General features: G+C 44.1%; 1 pseudogene; it reads left to right on the forward strand.

Moving 5' to 3' along the window:
- LOC119939038 lies at nucleotides 1–27,816 on the forward strand (annotated as a pseudogene).

Below are 27,816 nucleotides of genomic sequence, written 5' to 3' on the forward strand. Positions count from 1 at the left end.
ATGGAGCTGGAATGGGTCTCCCAATACTCCTCTCACAGCAGATACACTAGTAGGAGAGGCTGAAGGGTGAACTTAAAAGGAAATAGAGAAGCCAGCGGATGTCCTGTAACTCATTTCAACCTACCAAGGGTCCCAGGCACGGAACAGTGAGCAGGGCAGGACTGAGCAGGTGGTGGGGAGGAGGAGAGGTAAGGAAAGACTGGCTGTGAATTGACCATCAACCATGGAGGGTGAAGTCACTTACATGGATGTAAAGATTGCTCCCAAGAGAAAATCCAATCGTCCTTCTCCAGGTAAAATCACCTCACTATTTTCATGACTTGTTTTCTGCTAAATAGAAAATGTTTAAAATGACTTCTTGGCAGTGGCTGCAAAGATTTTCAAAAATTCAGTAATTAATTTTGTCTAAATTGGATTTAGTTCTAATTATTTTATCTTAAAATATCTTACTATGGAGGAGTGAGATGCTTTTTAAAATTCATTTTGTTTCTGTATGTTTTGGAAGCTTAATTTAATGTGGTCCATGAAGATTTTGTGCTAATTAGTTCTGTGTTAAGTTTTATTTCATCTTAAAATATCTTATTTGCTGTGAAGGAGTGAGTGAGAAGCAATTTTGAAATGCATATTGAGCCATAAAATGAGCATGTTGTGAATCTAATAATTTCTGGTGACTTTTAGGATTTAAACATTTTTTTTTATAGGCCTGATATGTAGGAAAGTATAGAGCAGCAGGATATTTTACCAACAAAATATACTGATCACTAGTTAGTACTGAAAATTTTTCCATCATTTTTTTTTGCAAGACATTTCTCCAGAGCGCAAGGAACTGAAATGCTCTTTGCAGATTCAGATAAAAGACATGAGCTTTGTTCAATATGCACAGATTGCCCTGATCCTTGAGAAAGGAGGCTTCTTTTCTATCAAAACTTTTTCAAGTGACTAATGTTCGAAGCAGAATTGTACTTTAGAGACTACAAAATCACTGAAACTTTTCAATAGTCTCCATTTTCAGGAAGAATGAGTGGAATTATGCATGTTTCCTGATTTGCAAAGATTTCTCATCCATTCAGATGTATACACCTAGATCTCCAAAGCATTTTGCATTAACGATTTACCGTTATGAGGGAATAAGATTATTGTTATGTAAGAACAGTGGCAGTTACCTGTTCTAGAAAATGGATTAACTAATTCATAAGCTGCTTTTCAAACCAGCTCTTGGCCCTGATCTTCCATCAATCAGTGGTATCTATTGAGTGCTTACTGTGCATAGAGCACACTACTAAGTTCTTGGAAGACAACAACACAACAGGGTTGGTAGACATGTTCCCTGCCTATAAGGAGCTTACAGTCTAGTAGGGGAGACAGCAAGATAAATTATGGATGTGTACATAAGTGCTATGGGGCAGAGTGGTAAACAACAATCAATTAATGGTATTTACTGAGCACTTACCGTGTGCAGAGAACTGTACTAAGCACTTGGGCAAGTACAATACGACAAAGTTGTTAGACATGTTCCCTGAGTGCTTTAAGGGGACTGATCCAAGTATGTAGGCAACCCAGAAGGGAGAAGGAGCAGTGGAAATGCAGGCTTGGCTGGGAAAGGGCTCTTGGAGGAGGTATAATTTTAGTAATGCTTTGAAGGTGGGAGGGTGGTGATCTGTTGAATATGAAGGCAAAGGAAGTTCCAGGCCAGAGGGAGGACATGGGCAAGGGGGCAGGGGTGAGTCAGACAAGATCAGAGTAAAGTGAACAACTGGAATTAGAGGAGTGAAGTGCACCAGCTGGGTTGCAGTAGGAGCTCAGCAAGGTAGTCAGTCACTCAATGACTGACTTTGAGCTCTGTATGCAGAGCTCTGACTGTGTGCAGAGCACTGTATTATGTGCTCGGGAAAATACAATAGAGTAAATGCTTTCTGTAGAAAAACAATGTAATGCTATAAGTAACACCATTACATGATCAGAGCCATGGCCCACCCAGATTAGGGACAACAGCTTACTTGGAAGAGTTCTGAGGTGGTTGCCCTTAATTTTTCTCTGTCTGGAAGCCAGTGTTGCTTTTTTGCTTTTCTCATTTATGGAGTGAAATATTGCTGCAGTTTATCTGACCACTGTCTAGATAACTCTTACAACCAGTGGATTCAATTTTAGGAATGGCACATGACAACCTAGTTAACAGGGAATGTGTCTGCTAACTTTGTTGCATTCCACTTTCCCAAGTGCTTAGTGCAGTGCTCAGTAAATGCTACTGATTGATTGACTAGTTAACAGGTACAGTGAAATTTGTGAGGTTCTCAACTTAGGATTCTGCTACAAAATGAACAAATTAAGTGGTTAATCAATCATATTTATTGAGCACTTACTGTGTGCAGAGCACTGAACTAAGTGATTGGGATAGTACAATACAGACACATTCCCTGTCCACAGTGGGCTTACAGTCTAGCTTATAAGTCTAGAGGAGGAGACAGACATTATTATGAGTAAATGAAACTGTGGATATGTATATAACTGCTTTAGGGCTTGGAGGGGTGATGAATAAAGGAATGACTCAGAGCAATGCAGAAGGGAATGGGAGAAGGGGAAAGGAGGGCTTAGTCAAGGAAAACTTCTTGGAGGAGATATGCCTTCAATGAGGCTTCGAAGGTGGGGAGAGTCTTCATCTATCAGAGATGAAGAGGGAGGGTGTTCCATGCCAGAGGCAGGATGTGGGTGAGAGGTCGGAAGCTAGATAGCTGAGATGGAGGTGCAGTGAGTAGGTTGGCATTAGAGACGTGAAGTGCGTAGGTTGATAGGAGAGTAGCAGAGTGAAGTATGAGGGGCAAGGTGATTAAGTGCTTTAAAAAGCTGATCAAATCCCACATTTGACTTCATCCAGTTCTTGAATCCACTTGTTGGCTTGTTGACAAAATTGTTCTCCTTTTCAGTAAGTCCATTTTGACAGCGATTCCTCTTCCTTTTTGTTCATTCATTCATTCAATCATATTTATTGAGTGCTTACTGTGTGCAGAGCACTGTACTAAGCACTTGGGAAGTACAAGTTGGCAACATACAGAGAGGGTCCCTACCCAACAATGAGCCCACAGTCTAGAAGGGGGAGACAGAAAACAAAACAAAACATGTGGACAGGTGTCAAGTCATCAGAATAAATAGAAATAAAGTTAGTTGCACATCATTAACAAAATAAATAGAATAGTAAATATGTACAAGTAAAATAAATAGAGTAATAAAACTGTACAAACATATATACAGGTGCAGTGGGGAGGGGAATGATCTTATTTTCCCCTTTCAGAACAGCATACACTAAATGTCTGTAAGACTCCCTCAGAAACCAGTCACCAGCATTCCACCCTCAAGCCCTCCTCCTGATAACTGTACTGTATGTTGGAAACTTTTACCTTCTCTTTACCTAACTTGGGAGTGTGTTTTGAAGAGATCAGGGTGGGTAGAGGGAATGTATCAATGAAGCAGATTAAGTGAAAATATTCTTGAAATGATTTCAAGTGATTTTTTTATATATATTTAGATTTTAGCTCAGATCAGCTTTGGGAAGAAAATATTTTTATAATGTAAAAGGGGCTGCTTCAGTCACTCATTTTTGATTTACTTTATTATCCCAAATTCATTAGTTAGCACAATCTACAAATAAAGAGTCATTCCTTTATTCAGGAAATTAATTAACATTTAGACGCCTTAGTAATACCACTTGGGGCAATGGCAAAGACCCAGAGAAAGTGTTTCCTATTGCTTAAAAAGAAGCAGCTTGGGAAGCAGCTAGACCTTGTGGACAGAGCATGGGCCTAGGTGCCAGAGGACCTGGGTTCTAAACTCCGCTCTACTACTTGGACAGTCACTTAAATTCTCTGTACTTCAATTTCTTCCACTGAAAAATGGGGATTCAATAACTGTCCTCCATCCAACTTAGACTGTGAGCCTCATATGAGACAGGGACTTGGTTCAGCCTGATTGACTTGTATATACTCCAGCACTTAGAATAGTGCTTGACATATGGTGAGCAACTAACAAACACCATGAAAACAAAAAACAGAAACAAAAAAAGAATGAATGCATGGTTACTTGCACTGTGATTTGATTTCTCCTTAGAGGAATCTCCCCACTTTCTGTTACTGGAACTTTTTTTTGCCAGAGTCCCTCAGAAAAGACTATTGTAGAACACAAATCAACTCTGTACTCAATTAAATTTCAATACGTCTTCAGACCAAATAGCAACTCAGCAGATATGATCTTTGTCATGAAGAAGCTAGAGGAAAAGCCCAGAGAACAATGCCAACATCTTTGTATTATAATAAACATAGTGATGGTATTTGTTAAGTACTTACTATGTACCAAGCACTATACTAACTGCTGGGGTAGATACAAGATCGTCAGGTTGGACACAGTCCCTGTCTTACATGGGGCTCAAAGTCAAGGTGATTCCATATTTTATAGATTAAGAGAATTTACATGACTTGCTTAGTCACCCAGCAGCCAAGTGGCTGAGTAAGGATTAGAACTCAGGTCTTCTGATTCCCAGGCCTTTGCACTTTCTGCTAGGCCATGCTACTTCCCTTTATTTTTGTTGTTCTTAAAAAAGCCTGGTCTCAGTCATTAGTCTAAGCATTTGGAAATTCCTAGGCTAATTCAAGTGGCCTAAGAAATTCAACAAGATACTTGGGTTTCTCCAGGATGGGAATACTCCAAGGGAAGAAATGTGGCGTAATGGAAAGAACCCAGGTCTAGGAATCAGAGGGCTTGGGTTCTGATCCCAGCTCCCCTACTTGTCTGCTGGGTGGCCTGGGGCAAGTCACTTAACTTCTCTGTGTTTCAGTTCCCTCATCTGCAAAATGGAGATTCAATATCTGTTCTCCCTCCTACTTAGAATGAGCCCCATTTGCAACCCGATTTTCTTGTATGTACCCCAGCACTTAATACAGTGCTTGACACATTTTAAGTGCTTAATAAATGCCATTATTATTATTATTATCACATAGTTGATTGAGTTAGAGTTGAAGGAACCCTGCCTCATCCTTCCCCTTCACTGTTGGAGTGAAGGAGGACTGTATGATCAGAATGCTCCTGTTCAGCCTACGTTGACATGCTTGAGAATGAAATTAATGATCTGAAAGCTGGCACCACAACAGGCTTCTGAACTACTTGGAAACGGTTCCAGTTCAAGAGTGTGAAAGAATCACCAATCTTTGAGACAGTGGTTCAGGAACTTCCAAATGCAGCTGCCTGGGTTCTAGAGACACCATTCATTCATTCGTTCATTCATTCATTCATTCATTCTTTCAATCATATCTTTTGAGTGCTAATGGTGTGCAGAGTACTGTACTAAGTGCTTGGGCTAATACAGTACAACAATAAACTGACACAATCCCTGCCCACAATTAATTTATGGTCTAGAAGAGGGGAGACAGACATCAATACAAATAAATAAATTACAGATACGTACATAAGTGCTATGGGGCTGGGATGGGGGAAGAGCCAAGGAAGCAAGTCAGGGCAATGCAGAAAAGAGTGGGAGAAGAGGAAAGGGAGTGTTTAGTCTGCAAAAGCCTGGTGGAGGAGATCATCATCATCATCAATCGTATTTATTGAGCGCTTACTATGTGCAGAGCACTGTACTAAGCACTTGGGAAGTACAAATTGGCAGCATATAGAGACAGTCCCTACCCAACAGTGGGCTCACAGTCTAAAAGGGGGAGACAGAGAACAAAACCAAACATACTAACAAAATAAAATAAATAGAACAGATATGTACAAATAAAATAAATAAATAAATAAATAGAGTAATAAATATGTACAAACATATATACATATATACAGGGAGATATGCCTTCAAAAATATTTGAAAGGGGGGAGAGTAATTTTCTGTTGGATTTGAGGAGGGAGGGCATTCCAGGGCATAGGCAGGACATTGGCAAGGGGTCAGAAGGTGAGATAGGTAAGATCAAGGCACAGTGAGAATTTTAGCATTAAGAGGAGTGAAGTGTGTGGGCTGGGTTGTAGTAGGAGAGTAGAAAGGTGAGGTAGGAGGGAGCAAGGTGATGGAATTCTTTAAAGGCAATGATGAGGAGTTTTTGTTTGATATGGAGGGGGATGGGCAATTCATTTGTTCATTCATTCATTCATTCAATAGTATTTATTGAGCACTTACTGTGTGCAGAGCACTGTACTAAGCGCTTGGGAAGTACAAGTTGGCAACATATAGAGATGGTCCCTACCCAACAGTGGGCTCACAGTCTAGAAGGGGGAGACAGACAGCAAAAAAAACCATATTAACAAAATAAAATAAATAGAATAGTAAATATGTACAAGTAAAATAAACAGTAATAAATATGTACAAACATATATGCAGGTTCTATGGGAAGGGGAAGGAGGTAGGAGTGGGGGGATGGGGAGGGGGGGAGGGGGAGAGGAAGGAGGGGGCTCAGTCTGAGCACTGTACTAACCAGAGTACACTGCACTAAATGCTTGATCTTTATGACCTGAAAATAATTCTGAAGAAAACAGACAATGTACCAACCTACACCTGAGAGACCCCAGACGCAAAGATTTCCACTGGCAACTTGCAATTCAAATCAGTCACAGAATCCTGTTACCTAGGAAGATCACTGTCCAACAAGGCCCTGAAAGAGAAAACCATAAAAAAACTGAGTCAGAAATTCCAGGCTGCCCTTCAGAAGACTGCAAGACAGTATGTGGTGGCAATTGGTTATCAATTTCTATGCCAACATGAAAGTATACAAGGCTATAGTGATTTCCAATCCTTTGTAAGTCTGTGAGACCTGGGCCTGCTATATGTGATATTTCCAGTAATTGAAGCAATTTCATCTACAAACCACACTCAACATCAAACAGCACAAAAAGGTTACTCACAACAAGGCCCTAAACCAGGAAATATGCCAGTATCGAAGCCAGGCTCCCAGAACCCTGCTCATACGGGTGGGACAAGTGACGCAAGTGGATGACAGCAGGATACCCAAACAGCTGCTCTCTGGGAAAGTTGTTGGAGGCACCCTCTACTCAGGAGAGCATAAAAGGTACTTTAAAGACCTAGGGAAGCACAGTCTCCAACAAAGCAAGCTTGCAATGGAATATAGGGAGAACACCACAGAAGAAACCTGGTGGGCAGTTGGCTTTTCCAGAGTAAAGGCTTCCTGAAAACCAGAATGTAAAGAGGCAGAGTTAAAACCAGAGACAGGACAGATGTTCATTTCATTCAATCGTATTTATTGAGCACTTACTGTGTGCAGAGCACTGTACTAAGCAATGGAAAGTACAATTCAGCAACAGAGACAATTTCTACTCAACAATGGGCTCATAGTCTAGAAGGGGGAGACACACAACAAAACAAAACAAGTAAACAGGCATCAGTAGCATCAATATAAATAAATACATGTGGGACAAACAAGCACAATTAGGAAATAACCTTACTCGTAAACCATGCAGGATAATAGATCAGTCCTTCGTCATTCTTTTCAGCTACATGTGATCAACATACCACTGGTAATATCACCTTTAAATACATAGGACAGCTCTATTGTGTGTGCAGATGATTGCACCCTAAAGGCACATACCTAAAAATATTTTTGAAAGACTTGTAAACCATTTTGCCAAATCAGCCATGTATTAGGGGTTAAAAAATTGAGGTAGTTCCTGACCAGGAAACCCAACCATAAATCTATACTGGAAACACAGAAATAACTTCTGTCAGATAGTTCTATTACCTTGGCACAGAATTCTATTACCTACTGACATTGCAATGCCAAAAAAGGAAGCAGAAACATGAATCATGAAGGCCAGCATGTCCACTAGTGGCCATTAGACAGAGTGTGGTGACAGTATGGCTTCAGGTTACAGACCAATTAAGTGTCTGCAGAGCTCTAATGCTGCCCAAGCTTTTCTATAGCTGAGAGACCTGAACTTTCACTAGATGCCACATGTGAATCTGAGCTGTTCCTTCAGCATCACTGTCAGGTTATCAGTAAGATCACAAGCAATGAAATCTGAGCATTGAAGCTCTGTACCCCAGAACTGGGGTAAGTATGCGAGGAGAATGGTGGATATTGCTATACCCCCAAAATTAATTTTACTGCCTGAGGCCTGTTTATGAAAAACCCAAAAGGTTGGAAACTGAAAAGTGTAAGTTTCTGGGAAGCAAGAAACTAGATCTTGGTTAGGCTAGATTGGAATCTCCTTAACAGCAGGGATCGTGTCTACTAACTCTACTTACTCTCTCAAGAACTTGGTACAGTGCCCTTCATAGAGTTAGTGCCCAGTAAATGCTATGGATTGATAAACTGATTCACTTAGAAGTGAGAAGAAGACTGCTCAACAAAGTCTGTGGAAATAAGAAAATCCCCAGCCCAGTTAAACAGGATTATGTAGAGTGAGGGGTATGTTGAAACCAAAGAAAATCCTGGTAAACTGTTTCTAATAAAAGTAGATATTATTTATTTTTCTTATTATCATTATTAGTTCAAGCAAGAGAGGATGAAGTAAGATAGGATACATCAACCTGATATCTAAATTTCCTCCAGCAGCGCTCCATGGCTTGTGTAAAGGTGTGAAGGAAGTGTACTGTGGAGGTGATCTAGGGATGTGTGTTAGTGGTATGATATTGGCAAAGAGATAGGGGAACGAATGAGTTGAACTCAATAGAGAAGATGATGTTGAGGGAGTCGATTTATGTGTTAAGGGAAGGTAGGTTTGGTTTGAAGACTAAATGGGGCTTGATAACTTGAGAAAATTGCTGAGGGCCTAAAGATTGAAGGTCTCTGTTGGGGAACAGGATCGATTTACAGACGGGGTGTGTGTGGGAGAGAAGGTAGGTGAGGAGGTTGTGGTGGGGTAGAGGGATTTCAGCATTGGTGGAGGTAGAGATTGTATACTAACTAGAGATGATGAGGTTAAGTGTGTGTCCAAATTGGTGAGTGAGTGAGGTGGGGTGGAACAGGAGGTCAGTGGAGTTGAGGAGTGATAGGAAGCATGTTGTGGAAGGGTCACTAGGAACATCCATCCGCATATTGAAATCCCCAAGGATTAGAAATGGAAAAAAGGGGAAGGATTGTGAGAAAGAGATCAAAATCATTCTGAAAGTTGGAGGTGGGGCCTGGGGAGGAGGAGTGGCAGTAGACAACCGTGACATACTGTCACAGGAGTGGATGATAGAGGTGGATAATGTGGCCTTCAAAGAAAGGGAAAGAGCCAAGAGTTAGCCATTAGGAGAAGGTTTTAAAAGGACATAGGAATGAAGGCAGAAAGATAGATTTTTGAGAGTTTTAGATCTTGTGTTAAAGAGCTGAAATGTGGTTCCAGTATTTGGGGACCCTGGGTGTGACTAGTGATGTTGCAAACTCTATATAATCTGACACTGCCTAAACTCAGCAGTTCCTAAAAGCTAAAAGGATCAGATGAGAAATGTGTGCTCTTCCAGAGGTGAACTGAAGCAATTTAACGTCTTGCTACCTGTCTTATATAGGGAAACTCCGTTCTAATTAGGATTTCCATTTATACTGCTACATGTTAAAAAATTGCTTCTTAATTCTCTGCACATGACATATTAAAGCTAGTTACATTTTAACCAGACATGTTTTGTATTTAAGCAGTAACAAAAGATGCACTTATGGAAAGGACACATTAAAAGAAAATATAAAGAGGAAGGGAAGACTGGCAAAACTCTCTCAGTCAAACAATCAGATTTATTGAATGCTTACTGTGTGCAGTGCACCGTACTAAGCACTTGGGAGAGTGTAATGTAACTATACAACAGACACATTTGATGCTCACAATGAGCCTACAAACCAGGGGGTTTCTTAACAGTAATAGTTTTTTCAAAAGCATTCAGTACATACCTCCTCCACTCTTCAAAACACTTCAATGGTTGCCCCTCCACCTCTGCATTAAACAAAAACTCCTCACCATTTACTTCAAAGCACTCAATCACCTTGCTCCCTCCTACCTCACCTCGCTATTCTCCTACTACAAACCAGCCCACACACTTAACTCCTCTGATGCTAACCTTCTCGGAGTGGCTCGATCTAATCTATCTTGCTGCTGACCCCTCTCCAAGATCTACCTCGAGCCTGGAACATCTTCCCTCCTCAAATCAGACAGATAATTACTGTCTTCCACTTCAAAGTCTTATTGAAGGCTTATCTCCTCAAGAGGCCTTCCCGAACTAAGCCCCCCTTTCTTCTTCTCCCACTCCCTTCTAGGTCACCCTGATTTGCTCCCTTTGTTCTTTCCCCCTCCCAGCCCCACAGCACTTATGTACATATCTATAATTTATTTATTTATATTAATGTCTATCTCTCCCACTCTAGACAGTAAGCTCATAGTGGGAAGGTAATGTGTCTGTTTATTGTTGTATTGTATTTTCCTAAGCACTTAGTTCACTGCTCTGTACACAGTAAGTGCTCAATAAATATGACTGAATGAATAAATGAATAGAAGTGGTAGTAGTAGTAACACTAGTAGTAACAGTAGTAGTAGTAACAGTAGAAGAAGTAATAGTAATAATATTTATTAAGCATTTATTATGAGCAGAGCTCTAAACAGAGTGCTGGGAAAGGATACACAGCTGAGAATTAGAGTGCTATTAGAATTCTATTAGAATTATAGAAGCACTCATTCATTCAATCGTATTTTTTGAGCACTTACTGTGTGCAGAGCACTGTACTAAGCGCTTGGGAAGTACAAGTTGGCAACATATAGAGACGGTCCCTACCCAACAGCGGGCTCACAGTCTAGAAAACTCAATAATTAGAATTAGTTCCTGGCCTTCGGTGGGGGGCTCACAACCTAAAAATAAAGAACAAAAGGGTGCTGGTGACAGACATATAAGAAAAGAAAAAACAACACTTAGGCAACCTAAAAGACAGAAAGATGAATACGACAATAACAACAGGAGCCCTCTAAGACCAGAAGTGTGCTGGTTAAACCCTAAAAGATCCATTTGCCTTTTAGGGGTGTTTAGAGGCAGAATCAGGTGCTGGAGGCAGAAAAGGGAAAGTAGATCTCGGGGTTCACCTCATGGGCAATGTCCCCAAACTGCCCATCCCAGAAAGGAAGAAAACGTACTTGGGCACAGGGGGCACAACCAGGTGTTGGAGAATTCTTAACTCAGTTCTCCCTTGGGGATTTCCTGGCCCTGAGATTCTCTTGGGAATTCTAAATTGTTACAGATGGGCAGCACTACTGCACCGGTGGAACATGTGACAAGAATGAATGGTAGCAGGATAACCACACAACTGCTGTAAGGGGAACAACAATTGGGGAATGAAAGCAAAGAGGAGAGAGGAAATAATTTATGGACTTAGTGAACTAAAGCCTAAGATTCTTAGCTGAAATCTGAGAGTCAATTATCACATTTAGACAAATGTGGTGCACTGCTACAAGGAAAGGAGTAGTTCTGTTGGAGCAAATGGAAAGAGCAGTACACTGAGAATTAAAAATGATGTGCATATAGCTTTAATTCTATTTGTTCTGACAATTTTGACACCTGTCTACATGTTTTGTTTTGTTGTCTGTATTCCCCTTCTAGACTGTGAGCCCGTCGTTGGGTAGGGACCATTTCTATATGTTGCCAACTTGTACTTCCCAAGTGCAACTGTTCAATAAATACGATTGAATGAATGAATGAATGAATGAATGAATGAATGAATGAATAATTGAAATGATGGTATTTATTAAGCACTCACTATGTGTCATACATTATGCTAAGAGCTGGTTAAATACAAGAAAATCAGATAGGACACAGTCCCTGTCTTACTTGGGGATCACAGTTTGAAAGAAAGGGAGAACTGGTATTTTGTCCACATTTTCTATGAGGAAACTGAAGCATAGGGAAGTTAAGTAATTAGAACAAGTTTACATAGTGGGTAAGTGGCAGGACTAATAATAATAATAATAATGGAATTTATTAAGCATTTACTATGTGCAAAGCACTGTTCTAAGTGCTGGGGAGGTTACAAGGTGATCAGGTTGTCCCACGTGGGGCTCACAGTCTTAATCTCCATTTTACAGGAGGTAACTGAGGCACAGAGAAGTTAAGTGACTTGCCCAAAGTCACAGAGCTGACAGTTGGCAGAGCCGGGATTTGACCCCATGACCTCTGACTCCAAAGCCCGTGCTCTTTCCACTGAGACACACTGCTTCTCATAACTAGAACTGACTCCTGACTCTCAGCCCCATTCTCTTTCCATTGATTACCCTGTATTTGCCCCCCAGTGCTTGGCACATAAATGAGCACTGAACAAATACACTAATATGGGCAGCAAATATCACAGGAGGTGCCCCCATAAGACCACAGTCATGGCACAAGGCTCTGCTCATTTTGGTTGTAAATGGGTCCTGCCTGTAAAGATCCTCCATGCAATTTTCAGTGAACTGCACCTCAGCATGCAGACATGGTTGTGATTCTGTGCCCAAGCTGGCACATGGCTGGCAGGACAGAGACAATGTGAGAGGCACTTCTCAAGGCACTAGCACTATAATAAGCTCATTTGTGTGGGTTCTTTGTTCTAAAATCTCAGAACTGAGGCTCAATCATGATATCATCATTGTTGACCAGAGACTCAATTTTCTCTCTCTCTCTTTCTCTCTCAAACACACACACACACACACACACACACACACACACACATCCTTGATTTTTCATTGTCTTTCACCTCTCACATTCAGTCTGTTGCTGGTTTTTTCTCCTCAACATTCTCTCTGTGCAAATGGCCATTTCTTAGACTCATGAAGACATCATATCCAAGCTATCTACTTTGTTGTACTGTACTCTCCCAAGTGCTCTGCACACAGTAAATGCTTAATTAATACCATTGATAACAAGCCTCTAACCTTTCCACTTTCCAGTTCATGATGTTTCACTGTGCTGCTTTGATCATTTTCTAAAATGTTATTAAGCAGACTCCCCACATCTCAGAAGCCTTAATTAATTAGCCAGTGCTCTTTGCATCAAACAGGAAATGCTGACAACTGCCTTCAAAGCACTCCACCAGCTTTCTCCTTCCTACCTCTCCACTCTCTTCTCTCACTACACCCTAGGTCACACAATATACCTTCCCAGAAAACCTCACTAGGCTTCATTCTCAGCTTCCCCACTTCTAATCCCTAATTCACACTCTTTCTCTTAACTGGAACTCCCTCACTTTTCAAATCCACCAGTCCACATCTCTCCCTATTTTCAATCAATCAATCAATCAATCGTATTTATTGAGTGCTTACTGTGTGCAGAGCACTTGGGAGAGTACAGTACCAACAAAGTAGATAGCTTGGATATGATGTCTTCATGAGAAGAAGTACTTGGGAAGTACAAGTTGGCAACATATAGAGACAGTCCCTACCCAACAGTGGGCTCACAGTCTAGAAGGGGGAGACAGAGAACAAAACAAAATATATTAACAAAATAAAATAAATAGAATAGATATGTACAAGTAAAATAAATAAATAAATAGAGTAATAAATACATACAAACATATATGCATATATACAGGTGCTGTAGGGAAGGGAAGGAGGTAAGGTGAGGGGGATGGAGAAGGGGAGGAAGGGGAGAGGAAGGAGGGGGCTCAGTCTGGGAAAGCCTCCTGGAGGAGGTGAGCTCTCAGTAGGGCCTTGAAGGGAGGAAGAGGGCTAGCTTAGCGGATGTGGGGAGGGAGGGCATTCCAGGCCAGGGGGATAATGTGGGCTGGGGGTTGACAGCGGGACAGGCGAGAATGAGGCACGGTGAGGAGATTAGTGGCAGAGGAGTGGAGGGTGTGGGCTGGGCTGTAGAACTCTTCAGAAATCACATCTCATCCAGGAAGCATTCCCCAGTTAATTTTTCTCCTCCCTAAATCTTACCCTCCCAACTCAGTGTCATACTTGAATTCATCTTTCTTCCTCATAGTGTAAATCATTTTTTGTCTGATTTGCCTCTTGGATTGTAAGATCCTTGTGGCCAGAGATTGTGTCTTCTCCCTCCATTGTACTCTCCCATGTTCATAATGCAATGTAATAATATATTGAGGGTTTGATGAATGTGTTGGATTTGTTTATTGATGGGGTGGGGGAGTGGAGGTTGCAGGGTCAGGAGCTCTCATGGGAGCAGTCAGGAAAGAATATTTTGGCAGCCACTATGGAAAAAGTTAAAGATAAAGACAAAGAAAGCCACAGAACCAAGCGAACCTGTGAGTCACAGTACCCAGTTAGGTCAGGGGAAAGACCCTGCATGGAAAGGGGCCTATGGACAGGGAAGCTTGATGGAGAGCTTTCAATAGTTGGGTATGTGATATGTGCCTAGGAAAGCAGCATAGCATAGTGGAAAAAGCATGGGCCCGGGAGTCAGAGGCCATGGCTTCTAATCCTGGCTCTGCAAGATAACTGCAGTGTGACCTTGGGCAAGTCACTTAACTTCTGTGTGCATCTGTTTCTTCATCTGAAAAATGGGGATTCAGTATTTGTTCTCCCTCCTACTTACACTGTGAACCCTTTGTGGGATGTGATTATCTTGTATTTACCCAGAGCTTAGTAAAGTTTTTGGCACATAGTAAGCACTTAATAAATACCATTATCTTTATTATTATTATCGGGAGGGAGAGGAAATGGAGAGCAGGAACTGTGAAGGGGAGATCAATACTGAGAGGAGATGGGCTGGGGAAGACTGGGAAGTTCAGACACAGACATCAAAAAGTCAAGTCTCATTTGCAGTGCTGTAGCAATGCTCTGCCATCAGCTGATATCACCTAGGGAAACTATAACTATAGTACATGCTAAGCACTGCACTAAGCACAGTGTAATCGGACTGGACATGTCCCTGTCCCACACAGGGCTCACAATCTCAGGGGAAGAGAGAACAGGTATATTAAACCCATTTTAACAGATGAGGAAACTGAGGCACAAGGAAATTAAATGACTTGTCCTAGGTCATAAAGCAGGCAAGATTAGAACCCAGGTCTCCAGTTGCTCTTTTCACTAGTCATACCGCTTCTCACCTAACAGTATCCAACTATACTGCAATGTGGAAATTAAACTTCATTCTGTTTGGCTTCTACTCTTTCTCCCCACTCTTCCAGTACTCCAAAACTTCCACCCACTACCCAATGAACAGAATTAAGGATTGGAAGTGGGAAAGCTGAGAATGAGGCATAGTGAGGTTTTCTGGGAAGGAATGGTGAGTGTTACCTAGGGTGTAGTGGGAGAAGAGAGTAGAGAGGTAGGAAGGAGAAAGCTGGTGGAGTGCTTTGAAGGCAGTTGTCAGCACTTCCTGTTTGATGCAAAGAGATAAAATAGGTATATGAACTCAATTCTACAAGCTACACTCCTGGGTCATTTCTTGGCTGGGTCAGTGCAGCACACAAAGCCTTCTAGACCATCTCAGAGCAGCTCACAAAGCCTTGGAGACCTCATACAGCTTTGAACTTTCTCTGTTGCAGGTCCCAGATCTCAGCATCCTTGTTGGTGCATGGCCACAGTTCTTCTGGGGATTGCTGCACTTTTGCTACTAGTCACCACTGTTTATCTGAATGGTGAGTATTTTTTGCCTAGGACACAGCATGGCAGATCTGGTTTAATCTGTTTTTCCCTTCAATCTGGCCTTTTGGTTTTCTGGTCTTTATACTAAATAACCACCAGACTGTTTAGTGGGGAAAGGAGCAGGGGGATGGGGATAGGAAAGCAAGTCAGGCTGGTAAGTCCTACCCCACCAGAGCCCCAACTCTTTGGGCCACTGCATTGGAGGTTGCAGGTCCTCGCCTCCCTAGCAGTGCTGGATGCAGTAGTGTCCATGCTGGATGGTCCCCCTCCTCTTCTCTCAGCAGAATTCAGTTCTCCACTTACCATCGGCTGTTCTTCCCAGTGCCATGAAGGCCAGGAGACCAGCCTGGGGTTACTCAGGGTGAAAAGAGGGTAGGTGCTGCTGGAGAGTTGGGAGGAGGAGAAAAACAAGACAGGAGAAAGGGAAGAAAGACAGAGGAAACATGTCTACCAGCTCTGTTGTATTGTACTCTCCCAAGGCCTTAGTACAGCACAATGCATACAATAAGTGCTCAATAAATACCACTGATTGGGAGACAGTGAGAGACATGGAGAGGGAGATACAGAGAGAGAGAGAGAGAGAGTGAGAGAGAGAGAGAGAGAGAGAGAGGGAGAGAGAGAGAGACAAAGAAATAAAGAAATAGTGAGAGGTTGGACTGGCATTCCCTAATGGAAGGCAGAAATGGGCAGCACTGTAAATTCGGGCTGCTATTTGTCATCTGGAGAAATAAAGTGATTTGGTTCTTCCCCAACCCACTAAGTTCACAGAACTTGGTGTTCTCATGGTGGAGGAAATCTGTGTCACTGACCAGTGGACACCAGGAGGGCCTCGGGGGCCTGAGCAGACCCTGAGTGATTCTTCAGTGGGACCTGAACTTTCACATTCTGTGGTGCCCCTGAATGCAGCAGGCAAGTCTTGACCTCCAGGCTGAGCTGCTGGGATCTATGAGTGGGGAAGAAGCCTCCCTTGGAATGATGGGTACTGGAGGGTGGGGAGGGAGGAAGGTCATGTGAGACCAGGGTTGGGGACAAAGGAAGAAGGTGAGGGATGGCTCTCTTGAGCAGGCCTGCACACCCCAAGGAAATAGAGGGCAGGATACTGAGGTGCATCTCCTCCTCCTTCTCATTCTCCCCTTCCTCTGGCAGCCCATGACTCTTCTTCCATGAACTCAGCTGCCACTGCCACTACCATCAGCACCACCACAGCCAACAGCACCTCCAGAACCACCACCACCACTACCACCACCATAAGCACCACTACCGCTACCAGCACCAGAATGGCTGCCACCACCACTACCAGCAGCAGCAGCAGCAGTAGCAGTAGCAGCAGAAGTGGCTCACTGTTTCACTGTGGCTTGGCCTTGACATGGTGGTAGCTAGAACCTGGGCTGGGCTGGCCCTGCTGCCACTGAGGCTCGGGATCTAGGCCTGGGAGAGGATGGAGGAGCCATGGAGGTCTAAAACATGGGAAGGGATAGTAGCTGAAGTCATAGCCATCTCATGGGGCAGCCATCTCCCCCACTGACCCACCATTTAGTATTGTCCCCTAGTAACCAATCCCCTTGCCCCCCACAACTGGAAACTCCTCCCTCTACCTGCCTGCCCAATCCCCAAGTTGGAGCATAGACTGGAGCATAGACTGGGTAAGTGGTGGTAGATGCCCCCCCACCCCCCAGTGTAAGGCCCTGGTCTGCAGCACTAAAGCCCCAGAGGCCATCCAGGTCATTCTGTCATTGTTCAGCATAGCCAGCCGGATCCCTACTCAAGCTGGATTCCTAGAACAGGAAACATAATTCACATCCTTTTGGAGACCTAAATGGTGCCTTTACGTCTGGACGTTTTCCAAGCCTGGTTAAAGCCCTAGGATCCACTGCTCCAGGAGTGCTGGACTGGTGTAGATCAGATCCAAATCCAAGGAATTCAGGGACAGACACACTGAACCCATAATACAGAGAAGGATCACTGACCACTTGTTCCAGAGGATAGAGATGTCACCCTTTACATTTCACTGTTCAGGCTGTTTCTTTCCTGTTTCATTTGCAGCCCATGGAAAGAATAACTGTAAGACTGTCAGAGACACAAAGATTTCCTGTGGAGGTGGTTCTGTCAATGAGAGCTCAGCAAGTCTTGCAACCTTGAAGAAAGAGCTGTGCACTGACCAAAAAAGTGGTGAGAAACAGTAAAATCCTCTGAAAAGCCTATCCAGAAACCCCAAATGGACAGAGAGAAAACAAGGAAGGCCGGCACTCCAGGAGATCTATGTGGAACGGGAGGAAATAGCTACATTCTCTTTCTTCTTCAGAAAAATGTTTCATTGGGTAAATCTCAGTTCAGGATAGTTGCTTCCTTGAAGAGACCAGGGGATGGGGTTGAAGAGGGAGACTGGAGCAGGGAGGAGTGAGAGGAATAGGGGTCGCTGGGGGATGGGAGAGAGGGCACAGACAAAGGCAGCCAGAGACCTGCTGCTCCAGCCCCCAAGATAATCCTGCTCCCCCTGGGCTTGCCAGCTACCAACTCTATTGGTTACTACATTGGTTGGCACATTTATTGGTTGGCACTCAATAAATACCACTGGTTGATTGCCTGAAGAGGAGTGGGTTGGAGAGGGGGGTTCCAAGTCAGAAGAATGGGCAAGCACTTCCTTTCTAATTCAAATCAGATTTGGTGTCTTCACTAGGTAGATCTGGGAAGTAACCTTCTTAACCCAGCTGTTCTCTTCCCTGGAGGTCTCCTGCAGCTTCTGGAAGGATAGGGCTCAAGGGAAAAGGTGTTCCTGCCCCGTTCCCTTTTCCACCATTGTCTGCTTCCCCCGCCCCACCCTGGCCCTCCAAATTTGCTGCCATGGAGTTGGATGGCCAAAGAGATCTGGTGTCATTCATCCGGAGGCTCTTTCCCACCAAACAGATGCAGAAAAGCATCAGCCACAGCAGAGTCAATAGTTTGATTTGGGTGGAGGGGGTCTAGAGGTTGGAGGTCGCCCTGGGGACAGAGGAGAGTCTTGAGTGGAAGCAGGTGCAAGGTGAGGTATCAGGTTAGAAGACTATGGACAACAGATTTTAATACAGAGTTGAAGGTGGAGGGGATGGCTTCTGTGATGACATCACAGGAAGTGCAGGGCCTGATAATGATGAAGTGCAGTTGAAAAATGGCCAATATGAGCTGGAGCTGAGCATGATAATATGAGTAAGGGAGCAGTGGTAAATCAGAAGGGCCACCATCAGGAAGGGCCTGGGGGTCAGTGCAGTGAAAGGTAGAAAGGAAGAAGGTGAAAGAGGAAATAAACTTATTAAATGGATCTGAAAATGCAGATGTGACTCCTGGAGGACAGTGGATGGGAACAGCTGGTGAAAAAAAGGTGTAGAGCAAGATTGATATCAATCAATCGTATTTATTGAGCGCTTACTGTGTGCAGAGCACTGTACTAAGCTCTTGGGAAGTACAAGTTGGCAACATATAGAGACAGTCCCTACCCAACAGTGGGTAGTTCACACAGTTCACACATATCAAAATACAAATGGCTACATTTCTTTTCTGTCTCCATAATGCAAGAACTGAACTCAAGAAAAATTGCCACCATCCCAACCATATGTCCTTGTTCTTCCCCCAGGTGCCGGGTGTGAGCTCTGCCCACAGGGGTGGCAGCTAAACAACAGCAAGTGTTATTACTTCTCAGAGGAGCGTCAGACCTGGGACAATAGTGTCAGAGACTGTGCCAACAGAAAATCCTGGCTCCTGGTACTGGAAGACAAGGCCGAAGCAGTGAGAACCAGGGAGAACCAGGGTCCCAAATGGGGACCAAATCTACCTTGAATTGTCATGTGGAATCCAAAATGAGCCAATTTCCCTGAGTTGTAGTTGCCTCTTTCTGGTATTAACCTGAGGAATTCCATCTCTCCAGGGAGACAGCTTTAGTAGAATCAGATCTAGAGTCACTCTGGTTCAGGCACTCAGCATAACCTGACCAAACTATAGAATTAGCCTTCTCACTGGCTCCCTGGTTTCAGTCTCTGCCCTGCCCAGCACATATTTCACTCTCTTGCTTACATCACATTTGCAGAGCAACCATCTGTAAAAATCTTTCTTCCTCCTCAAAATCCATCAGGCAGGACTCATCCACTGCATCAAGAAGGATCTCCTGACTGTGTCAACCATTGATCTCAGTCAACACCATATTGGGGTCCCTGAAAGAAAATCCCATCTCAAAACCCACAATTCCCACACCCCAAGAGGACTAAACTAATGCCATTTACTAGAGAAATGGACACTGGAAAACGGCCATTCCACACTTGTTCCTGGCCAGTGGATTCCCCCGCTTCAAATCATGCTCTAGTGGGGAGAGGGGTGCATTATTCCTGAAAGCTAACTTTTGCCCCATCCAACATCGCACATGTCTCCCTAGTTCTGTCCCAAAGAAGGGTGTCCCCATCTCCGACAACACTTCTTGGGTGGGCTGGAGTATTTCTGAGGTGTCTGAATAATGTCAGGAATTTCTTGGCGGAGGTTCTGCCTAGTCCTTACAATAAGTAAGTCATTGCCATTTCAACTGACATAACCTCTGGCTTTGAAAATTCTCCTCATCTGAACACCCAGAGAGGGAAGGGGGTCCTTTTTGTTCTCTCGTCTCTTTGTGATTACTGCTTTCTAGCCTTCAAAGACTCCGCTCCATTTTGCTCTTTTGTGTGCATGGTTTTGACCCTTTTCTTGAAGATGATTGGGGCATCATGCCCTTGTCCAGTTCTCAGTCTATTTGGCCTTTAGGATAATCTCCTCTTGCTTCCAGTAATTGCTCCTATTGGAAAAATCTGGTCTGCTACACTCCATTTTCTCCCCAGTAGTAATTGCTCCACACTTTCCTTCTGCTCCATTTATTATTTTCTGCTCAACAATGTTGAGAATCACAAACCTCTTATAGCAGCCCTGCCCATTGGCTTTGCGGTACTCCATCATGTTTCTCCCACCTACTTATCCATTTCCCTTGCTCCCATTTAGCTAACTTACTTACCATGCCTTGTTCTCATCTCTCTGGCCTCCAAGCTCTTGCTCATGTTCTTTCTCCTGCCTGGTAATCCCTTCCTCTTCAAATTCACCAGACCCACACTATGATCTATCTTCAAAGCACTTCTGGAATCCTACCTTTCTGAGGAGACTTTCCCAATTCAATTTTCCTTTCCCTAGCTCAGAGTAGAAGTAGTAATAGTATTTATTAAGCCCTGACTGAGTGCAGAGCACTGTACTAAGCCTTGGGAGAGTCTACACAGGTGAGAATTAGACATGATCCTTTTCCTTCAGGAAGCTAACAATCTAAGACCCTTCAAAGTATCATCTCAGAACTCTTGTGCCACCTCTGCTACTCTTTTAGCACTTGCTCATAAATATGCATTTTTATACTTTCATCCTCCTGTTTCACAGTTTGTGAAGGTCTTCCTTTCTAGATTAAAAACTCCTTGAGAGCAGGGATCACGACTAGTAACCCTATTATATTGTTCTCTCCCAAGCACTTAATACAGCACTCTGCACACAGTAAGTGTTCAAAAAATTGCACTTTCGCTTAAAGGTCAGCATTGAACAGATAGAAGCCCTGAGCTGGGGTGGGGTTGGTGCTGGCTGGGGAACTATCAGGGTACAACCTGTTTCCCTTGACCCCGCAGGAATGGGTCTCTAAGATGAAGCCGAGAGATGAGTATTTCTGGATCGGGTACAAGTATAACAAGACCCAGAATAAGTGGAAGAGCTTGGACAACACTGGATTCTCCAGATACAGGTGGGCCCTGCTACAGGTCTGTGATGCGTCAATCAATTGATTAATCAATCATTTTTTTTAGCATTTACTATCTGCAGAATACTGCATTAAGCACTTGCGAGTACAATTTAACAGAGTTGGTAGACACATTCCCTGCCCACCAGGAGCTTATAATTTAGAGGGGGATACAGACATTCATTTAAGCAAGTAAATTACGGTTATGTACATAAGCATTGTGGGGGGAGGGAGGGGTGAATAAAAGGTACAAATCTATGCACAAAGGTGACACAGAAGGGAGTGAGAGAAGAGGAAATGAAGGCTTAGTCGGGGAAGGCCTCTTGGAGGAGATGTGCTTATAGTAAAGTTTTGAAGGTGGAGACAGTGGAGACAGACTGTCACATATAAAGAGTTCCAGACCAGAGGCACGAAGTGGGTGAAGGGTCAGCAGCTAGATAGACAAGATCAAGGTACAGTAAGTTGGCATTAAGGAGCTAAGTATGCAGGCTGGGTTGCAGCAGGTAAAAAGGGAGGTAAAGTCGGGGAGGGCAAGGTGCTTAAGTCCTAAATCACTAAATCCTGTCGGTCCCACCTTCACAACATAGCTAAAATCTGCCCTTTCTCCTCCATCCAAACTGCTACCTTGTTAATACAGTCACTCATCCTATCCCACCTGGATTACTGCATCCACCTCCTCACTGATCTCCCAGCCTCTTGTCTCTCCTAACTCCAGTCCATACTTCACTCTGCTGTCTGGATCATTTTTCCATGAAAACATTCAGGACATGTTACCCCACTCCTCAAAAAACTGCAGTGGTTGCCCATCCACCTCTGCATCAAACAAAAATTCCTCACCGTTGGCTTTAAAGCACTCCACTACCTTGTCCCCTCCTAGCTTACCTGGCATCTCTCCTTCTACAACCCAGGCCACACACTTCTCTCCTCTAGTGCTAACCTTCTCACTGTGCCTTGATCTTACTTGTCTCACTGCTGTCCCCTGGCCTAATTCCCACTTCTGTCCTGAAACACCCTCCTTTCTCAAATCCGACAGTCAATTACTCACCACTCCACACATCTCCTTCAAGAGCCCTTCCCAGACTAAGCCCCACTTTCCCTCATCTCCCACTCCCTTTTGTGTCCTCTTGATTTGGTCCTTTTGCACTTCCCCCCTCCCAGCTCCAAGGCACTTCTGTACATAACTTTATCTGTAATTTTATTTGTTTGTTTTTATGTCTGTCTCTTCCACTTTAATCTGTAAGCTTGTTGTGGGCAGGGAATGTTTATTGTTGTATTGTACTCTCCCAAGTGCTAGCACAGTGCTCTGCACACAGTAAGCTATCAATAAAGGCAACTGATTGAATGAATGAATGGATGAAAGTGCTTTAAAGCCTATGGTAAGGAGTTTCTGTTTGAAAGGGAGGAGGGATAGGCAACCACTGGAGGTTCTTGAGGAGTGGGTAAATATGCACTGAACATTTCTGTAGGAAAATGATCTGGGCAGCAGAGTGAAATTTGGGCTGGGCTGGGGAGAGACAGGAGGCAGGGAGGTCAGCAAGGAGGCTGATGCAGTAATCACTGAGCTCAGCAATGCAGGAGGCACAGCAGTGGGGGCTTTCATAGCAACATCTTCAATATCCATTTCCCTTTAAACATCCAAGTCCATTTCCAACTGACCTATTGCCCCCACATCAGCCTACCTCTGGGAGGGTGAGCAAGGATTAAGTCTCAGAGAGAGGCTAACTGGCCTGAGCCTGAACTAAGAATGTGGGAACAGATGTGCTGGGTTTGGTGTGGGCCGTGGAGGTGGGGGGCTTCAAAATCCCTCCCGGTGATATACTGTGCTAAAGGTGCAGGCTGACTGTGTCTCTCAGACACATTCACACTCTCCCCCTCTCTCCACTTTCCTTTTCTCTTCTCTGCTTAGCACTTTCATCATTATGACTCAGCATCACCGGCCAAGAATATAACCACATTCAAGAGGAATTTGAACTGGTCTCCAAGAGGAAATTTAAAGATTTTAGGAGATTTCTCCCTAACAATGAGGGCAAATATCCAGAAGGGAAACAATCTCCCATTTTCTCCAACTATTTGGTTGCCATAGTTGGGGTCAGAATCTTGGGATGGATGGAGCATTGGCTGTCCCAGGAATATGATTTCTTGTGTCCTTAAACCTGTATCATTTGAAGACTCAATCTAAATAACTGAGAAAAATGGGATGAAGCTAAAGGATGGGGTTAAAGTCAGGGAACAAATATGTGGGAGTGTAGAAGTGCTATTTTCTGCTGACAGGGCTGACTTTTCTGAGAGAGAATCTGAGGTGAAAGAATGAAAAGTGAAGGGAACTGCAGGATGGAAATTGGGGAGAGGAGCTGGAAGTAGGGGGTACGTGTAGGTGGTGGGGTTGGTGGTCTGTTGAAGTTCATGTGACCAGAGAAGATCCATCTGGCTGGGGTCATCTACTTCAGCCTCTTTTAGGATTGGCTCTCCAAGAGTATCCCCAGGGTTCCCTGTTTTTATGGCTAAGGCAGGAACAATTATAGGGCTACCCACAAGTGTATCCTAAGCTTTTTCCCTTAATTTGATGTCCCTCCACTCCCCCCACCCTGCTTCCCCACCAATGGATACCAAGGGAAGCACCCAGGATCCAGCTAGCCAGTCCTAACTCTCTGGCACAGTCAACTGGGGCAGAGAAGAATACACACCCCTCAGCCCTCCTGTGATAATCTTTACACTTCCCACTTCCTGGTGCCTGGGACAGGGATCTCTCCAGAATTCTAGCAAGTTGCCCAAGCATAGAATATTCAAGCACCACCAGTTATAAACAGATATCCAATATTTAATTAAGATTTATTCAACAGATCTTAAACCAAGCTGGGGGCAGATTTTAGCACTTATCCTTCACAAACCCACAGAATACGTCCCTAAAAATAGCTCTTTTACTATTAATAATAATAATAATAATGATGGCATTTATTAAGCACTATGTGCAAAACACTGTTCTAAGTGCTGGGGAGGTTACAAAGTGATCAGGTTGTCCCACAGGGGGTTTACAGTCTTAATCCCCATTTTACAGATGAGGTAATTGAGGCACAGAGAAGTTAAGCGACTTACCCAGAGTCACACAGCGGACAATTGGCGGAGGCAGGATTTGAATGCATGACCTCTGACTCCAAAGCCTGTTCTCTTTCCACTGAGCCATGCTGCTTCTCTTTTGTGGGTTCCTAGTTCACAGGGCTTCCTGAGTGGATCAGGGAGCGTTAGGTCAGGGCCGGTTCTTTCCCATGCCTCTTTGATCACTGTTCACTGATGGGAACCAATCAGTCGGGAAACAAGATTACAAAAAAGAGACATGAGAAGAAGAAATAAGCCATGGAGGGGGCATATTGGGGGGCACTTGGAGACCCCCAATAGAGACACAAGGAAATGGGGGAACAAATTTTAGAGTCTTAGGAACATGGAGGTAGGATAGGGTCAATCACACAATATTTATTGAGTGTTTACTGTGTGCAGAGCACTGCATTAAATGCTTTGGAAAATACAAAACAACAGAGGTGACAGATACATTCCCTGCCCACAAAGAACGTACACTCTAGAGAGGGAGAGACATTAAAATGAATTAAAGATTTATTAAAATAAATCAGAGTACATAACACCAACTCTCTCCTCGACCCCCTCCAGCCTGGCTTCCGTCCCCTACATTCCATGGAAACTACCCTCTCAAAGGTAATCAATGACCTCCTGCTTGCCAAATCCAATGGCTTATACTCTATCCTAATCCTCCTTGACTTCGCAGCTGCCTTAGACACTGTGAACCACCCCCTTCTCCTCAACACGCTATCCAACCTTGGCTTCACAGACTCCGTCCTCTCCTGGTTCTCCTCATCTCTCCGGTCGTTCATTCTCAGTCTCTTCTGCTGGCTCCTCCTCCCCCGCCCATCCCCTTACTGTGGGGGTTCCTCAAGGTTCAGTTCTTGGTCCCCTTCCGTTCTCGATCTACACTCACTCCCTTGGTGACCTCATTTGCTCCCACGGCTTCAACTATCATCTCTATGCTGATGACACCCAAATCTACATCTCTGCCCCTGCTCTCTCCTCCTGCCTTCAAGACATCTCCATCTGGATGTCTACCTGCCACCTAAAACTCAACATGTCCAAGACTGAACTCCTTGTCTTTCCTCCCAAACCCTGCCCTCTCCCTGACTTTCCCATCACTGTTGACGGCACTACCATCCTTTCCGTCTCACAAGCCCGCAACCTTGGTGTCATCCTCGACTCCTCTCTCTCATTCACCCCTCACATCCAAGCCATCACCAAAACCTGCCAGTCTCAGCTCCGCAACATTGCCAAGATCCGCCCTTTCCTCTCCATCCAAACCGCTACCCTGCTCGTTCAAGCTCTCATCCTATCCTGTCTGGACTACTGCGTCAGCCTCCTCTGCAATCTCCCATCCTCTTGTCTCTCCCCACTTCAATCCATACTTCATGCCGCTGCCCGGATTGTCTTTGTCCAGAAATGCTCTGGGCATGTTACTCCTCTCCTTACAAATCTCCAGTGGCTACCAATCAACTTATGCATCAGGCAGAAACTCCTCACCCCTGGCTTCAAGGCTCTCCATCACCTCATCCCCTCCTACCTCACCTCCCTTCTCTCTTTCTACAGCCCAGCCCACACCCTCCGCTCCTCTGCTGCTAATCTCCTCACTGTGCCTCGTTCTTGCCTGTCCCGCCGTCGACCCCCTGGCCCACGTCATCCCCCTGGCCTGGAATGCCCTCCCTACCTACATCCGCCAAGCTAGCTCTCTACCTCCCTTCAAGGCCCACCTCCTCCAGGAGGCCTTCCCAGACTGAGCCCCCTTCTTCCTCTCCCGCTCCCAGCCTTCCCCCCCACCTTACCTCCTTCCCTGCCCCACAGCACCTGTATATATGTATATATGTTTGTACATATTTATTACTCTACTTATTTATTTATTTTACTTGTACATATCTATTCTATTTATTTTATTTTGTTAATATGTTCTGTTTTGTTCTCTGTCTCCCCCTTCTAGACTGTGAGCCCACTGTTGGTTAGGGACCATCTCTTTATGTTGCCAACTTGTACTTCCCAAGCGCTTAGTACAGTGCTCTGCACACAGTAAGCACTCAAGAAATATGATTGATTAATTGATTGATTGCTATGTAGCTAAGGGTGGGTTAATATTATATTTCAAATATCAAGGGGTACAAATCCAAGGATGGAGGTGGAGCACGCTGGGAGAGATGTGTCCATGGCATTGCTGTGGGTCAGACATGACTCAACAGCAAAAGACAATAACCACAACAGATCCAAGTTCATAGGCAACACAGAAGGGAGAAGGAGTAGGAGAAATGTGGACCTAGTCAGGGAAAGCCTCTTGGAAGATATATAATTTTCATAAGGCTTTGAAGGTGGGGAGTGGTGGTGGTCTGACAAATGAAAAGAGAGGGAGTTCCAGGCTAGAGGCAGGATGTGGGCAAGGGATTGGTGGCAAAATAGATGAGATAGAGTGAATAGGTTGGTGTTAGAAGAGTGAAGTGGGTGGGCTGAGTTTTAGTAGGAAATCAGCCAGGTAAGATAAGAGGAGTTGAGTTGATTGAGTGCTTTAAAGTCAATGGCACTAAATGGTACTAATTAGTACTAATGGTATTAAAGTCCACTCTAGACTTTAAGTCAGTTGTGGGCAGGGAATGTGACTGTTTATTGTTGCAAGGTATTCTCCCAAGTGCTTAGTAGAGTGCTCTGCATCCGTAAACGCTCAATAAATATGATTGAATGAATGAATGAATGGTAAGACGTTTCCATTTAATGCAGAGATGGACGGGCAACCACTGAGGAGTAGGGAAATGCTGACTGTGAATGTTTTTTTCATAGCTAGATAAAGATTTCAGCGAAGGATGAAATGACTGTGAAACTTTGGCTGAAGTAAAGTCAGCTATGCTACAAAGTTCATTTCCCTTTCCAGGTTTGACTGAGAGGCCTCTGGGCTCTTCCAGATCCCATGTCTCTTTCTCCCATATGGAGGACCCAAGGGAGGTCTGGCCCCACCCCTCACCTCAACCCAGTCAAGGCAGGATAGACCCTACCCCCACACCCAGTTTACTCAGTTACAGTCCAGTGAGAACTAAATTACTTGTCTCTCCCCTTTTCAGCATAACAGTGAAAAAACACCTTGCTGGAAACGACTGTGCCTGTTTGAAGACAAAGGATGCATTTGCTTCTGAAGGATGTATACGTCAGCAGCACTGGATCTGTAAAAGAAATGTGATTGTGCTGGAGCCCTGAGATTCTGCAAAAATGTTAGCAGTATCTTCTGGAGAGGGATTTTCTCTCAGTGGGACAGTGGGAGACCTTTTCATTCTCTTCTTCCTCTTCTTTGTAAATTACTTTGTGTCCGTCTCCCCCCACTAGACTGTAAACTCTTAAGGGTAGAGATTATTTCTTCTAAGCCTATTTTGCCTTTCCAATTACTTAGCAAAATGTTGAGGGTTCTGAGCACAATAGATGTGTTAGATTGTGAGATGCTATAAGGCAGTGAGCATGTC

This window comes from Tachyglossus aculeatus, chromosome 17 (assembly GCF_015852505.1).
Source record: "Tachyglossus aculeatus isolate mTacAcu1 chromosome 17, mTacAcu1.pri, whole genome shotgun sequence".
Taxonomy (NCBI): domain Eukaryota; kingdom Metazoa; phylum Chordata; class Mammalia; order Monotremata; family Tachyglossidae; genus Tachyglossus; species Tachyglossus aculeatus.